This window comes from Phoca vitulina, unplaced genomic scaffold, assembly GCF_004348235.1.
Source record: "Phoca vitulina isolate PV1807 unplaced genomic scaffold, GSC_HSeal_1.0 scaffold44, whole genome shotgun sequence".
NCBI classification, from domain to species: domain Eukaryota; kingdom Metazoa; phylum Chordata; class Mammalia; order Carnivora; family Phocidae; genus Phoca; species Phoca vitulina.
The window spans coordinates 9,687,902-9,692,189 of NW_022589747.1; positions in this window are offsets into that span (position 1 = coordinate 9,687,902).

The following is a 4,288-nucleotide window of genomic DNA, read 5'->3' on the forward strand; positions in this document are numbered from 1 at the left end:
ATTTATTAAAGAAATATCCAGTGAATATTTACTAAGACAGGAACTGCTCTGGGCCTTGGTGCTGTAAGGGTAAACCAAACATTATCCCTGATTTCCTGGAGTTTGCATTATTATGGAGGTGATATGATAAGAAAATAGATGACCCTTGAACAACATGGGTTTGAACTATGCAGGCCCTCTTATATATGACTTTTTTTTCAATAAATGCAGTATGGCACTGTAAATATGTGTTCTCTTATGATTTTCTTAAAAACATTTTCTTGTCTCTAGCTTACTTTTTTGTAAGAATATATAGTATGTCATACATATACAAAATATGTGTTAATTGTTTATATTATTGGTAAGGCTTTTGGTCTATAGCAGGCCGTTAGTAGTTAAGTTTTGGGCGGTCAAAAGATATATATAGATTTTCAACTGCATGGGGAGTCAGCACCCCAAGCCTGGTATTGTTCAAGGGTTAACTATATAAGACAATGTCAGATAGAGATAAGTAGTATGAAAAAACATGAAGGGGGCGCCTGGGTGGCTCAGTCGGTTAAGCGGCTGCCTTCGGCTCAGGTCATGATCCCGGGGTCCTGGGATCGAGCCCCACGTCGGGCTCCCTGCTCAGCGGGAAGCCTGCTTCTCCCTCTCCCACTCCCCCTACTCTCTCTCTCTCGCTGTCTCTCTCTCTGTCAAATAAATAAATAAAATCTTTAAAAAAAAAAAAAACCATGAAGCAAAAGTAGGACATAGGGAGGGGTTGGAGGTAGTACTTCAGATGCACTGGCTGGGAAATATCTCTGTGAGAAGGTGACATATAGAGAGAGACCTAAATAAAGACAGGAAGGGAATCTTGCAGACGTGCAGAAGAAGAGGATTTCAAGCAGAGCAAATCATGATTGCAAATGCTTTCAGGGGAAAATGTGTTTGGGGTATGTGGCTAGGAGAGAGGTAAGAGATAAGAGAGGCAACTAATGGCAAATCATGTAGGGATTTAAAAACCGATGGGAAACCAATTGAAGGATTTAAATGAAGAACGGCATGATTTAACACATGTTTTATAATGATTATTTGCTGCAGCGTGGAGGATAGACCGTAGCGTTGCGAACTGGATACAGGAAGGCTGGCAGATGCGCAATTACTGTGGCTCAGACTCGGGACATGGCTATGGGATTGATGAAAAACAGTGGAATTCTCTTGAGCTAGGTCCAACAGGAATTGCTGACGGATGAGATGAAGAGTTTAGGAGAAGGATCTCTTTCTGCAGTTTCTCTGAGTCTTGGGTCAGAAATGTGTGCAGCTCCATGATGAAAGGAACCGTTGCTTTCGGAAGGTCACCAACCTGAGGAGGCTTCTAGTTTGTTCTCATGGGTTTCAGTTTATCTTAGCTCCTTATTGTGGTTCACACCTGCTCTACATCTGCCTCTTCTTCCTGATTCAGGTCAACCATTAGCTGCAGAGCTTCCATAGATTTATTCCCCAGCTCCCACAACTGTGTAAGTTCTGTCTCTGGAATAAATTCCTTATTCTGGATCAGAGTGACTATACTTTCCTGATCAAAACCCTGACTGATATAAGTATGATTTATTAGCCCACTGAATAGAGATGTTCATTGGCCAGTTGAATATGTAAGTGTAAGAGATGTTTTAGCTGTTTCCATGAGTTAGGGATAACTCCTGTTTTGTTATTATCCCGTGGTAAATAATTTTTTTAAGTATTGGCTTTTAATTATGTTGCATTGTAGTTAGAGAATCGGGGCTATCCTTTCTTTGGCATTTATTAAGACATTGTAGTCTTTTTGTTTTTGTTTTTGTTTTTAAATGTTTCATGTGCTTGGGAAGAATGCATATTCTCCGTGTGTTAGTAAAAGATCTTACAGGTATCTACACAATAGGTGAATGTAGGTATTCATAGAACCCTTAATAACTCTTAATAACCAAGAGAGTAGAATTGTAGGTGAATATTGATGGGGACTAAGAAGGTCATTACATATTTGTAAAAGAAAGAAGCCACCAAGGAGACCTAACAATCATTAACTTATATACACATAATACATAGTCTCAAAATAACTGAAGCTTACTGAACTATAAATTCAAAGAATTTTGATTTATAAATTACACAAATTAGTAACAGTAAGTAAAAACCCAAATCGTATTTATGTACATGTATGTGTTGCCCTATGCCAGTGAAACAAATTATATTTACTATGACAAACAAATTTAAAAAACATTTATTAAACACCTCTAAGTCTACTTTTTGAAAGTTGAAGTTCAGCATTCTTAGGGTAGAAGTTCAGCATCTGTGCATTCTTATCTCAACCTGAACTTAAATTTATAAAATAAAAACTAACAGAGCATTTATATATTTTTACCATGTAATTATGATGAAAGTACATTTTGTAAACACATATATATGAAAAATATAGATTCGCTTATTTTAGAAACTACATCTTTCAAGTGCTGTGAGCTACTACACATTTTCATATGAGTTAAATACTTAAAGAATTCAAATGGCTGGTTCCAGAAAAAGAAAAAAAAAAGCACAATATTGCCCTTTTCAAGCCTGCCTTTCTAGGTTTATAATTTCCTGTTTCTGATTTATGTATTCTATTATTTCCTTGTCTGTTTGAACATTTCAAAGTACTTACCTTATACCTCTCTTAGATTGTGGTATATTTCGAGTTTCTCCTATTCGTTCTATCTGTGGATTCTCTTTCCTGGCACTGGAGTTCCTCATGCATTTTATAATTTTTTGTTGATAAGCTCATGTAAATATGCCAATTTCTCTTCTGTCTTCAGTATCATTATTAATTTAAATTAAACAGTGGCTACCATGCATAGTGGGTGCATTCATACCATTAAAATAAACTTTCCGTGCTTGGTTTCAAAAGTTATCCCAGAAAGGAAAAGATGCTTAATGGTCTTTGAAGTGGTTATCCACTTGCCACAACAGTGATGTATAACAATCATAAAATTTCACTGGCATATAACTGTAAACTTATATTTCATGTTTCTGGAGTCAGCTGGAATTTGGCTTACGTGGCTTTCATAATCTTGGCTGCATTTACTCAAATACCTGGTGGCTCATCTGGCTGTTGATTGCTTGAGCCTGGTCTCACCACAGCTCCCCATGTGTTTATCCTATTCTTACTCCAGGCATGTACCTCCATGACAGTAGAGTATAAAGAGAGAGAGGTCAAGCTCAACTGTGCAAGTAATTTACATGTCTCTGGGCTTGGCTCCCAGTAAGAGGTGACTGGGTATGGCTATAGGGAGGGATGAAGAATTGAGGCCATTTAATGTGATCTATCACGATCTTAGAAAAGAGACACTTTCTATTGTCATTTAAATTTTCCTACTAAAATAATATGCTTAAAAGAAGAGTAGCTCTTTTTATAAGAACAAATATAAAAGTTTGGATATGATAAAAGTCATGACCCAATTTTTATTACATTAGAAAAATAATAGGGACTACATTAACTATAAAGGAAAAAAGAAAACTATAAGATATACTCTTTGGAAAAAGATGGAAAGAAATACAAATTCTTGGGCATATATAAGACGAATAATTTCAACAAGTTTTGACACTAATTCACTCAGAGGTTCCCGGCATTAAAATAAATCTCTTCGTAGCTGTCATCTCCCAGGTCTTCACGATATGAAGGTTCTTAGGCTGATTCAGTCATTTCTGGTCCCTTCTCTGTTTACTATCTCATTCCTGTCTGTCTTTCCCCTCCAATGGAGCCAATGGCTCCTGTTTTCTTTTCCCCATAGCATTTTGCTGATTTATTATTATTTTTTTAACGACATCATATCTTACTCAGGAACTGGGGAGGGGTTGCTGGGGGAGGGACTATTCATATCAAAAACAGGGGCCAAATCTCACATGAAGCAGAAGAATGAATTGTATGTTGCTAGACCATGAGCTCCTTGAGGCAAAGACTGCCATTCTCCCCCTGTACCCAGCACAGGACCCAGCATGTAATAAATATTCAATAAATGGTTAATTCCAGGAGGGTAGTGTGTGGCGGTGGTTGAGTGTTTGGGCTCTGGAGGGAGCCCAGCTTCTCATTCAGATCTTGGCTATACCATTTACTTTGGGCAAATTAATTAACTTCTCTATGTTTCAGGTTTTTTAGTTATCTCATAGGGTTATTCATGAAAAGCACAAATTAGTTCTTCTTAAGTAGTGAAAAAAATTTATTGTGGTCACAGTCATCTGCATTAATCCATTGATTAGATACCACAATATTAATTATTGATTTACTATACTAAACTATTTTAAAAAGCAGTAAACTTAGAGGCAA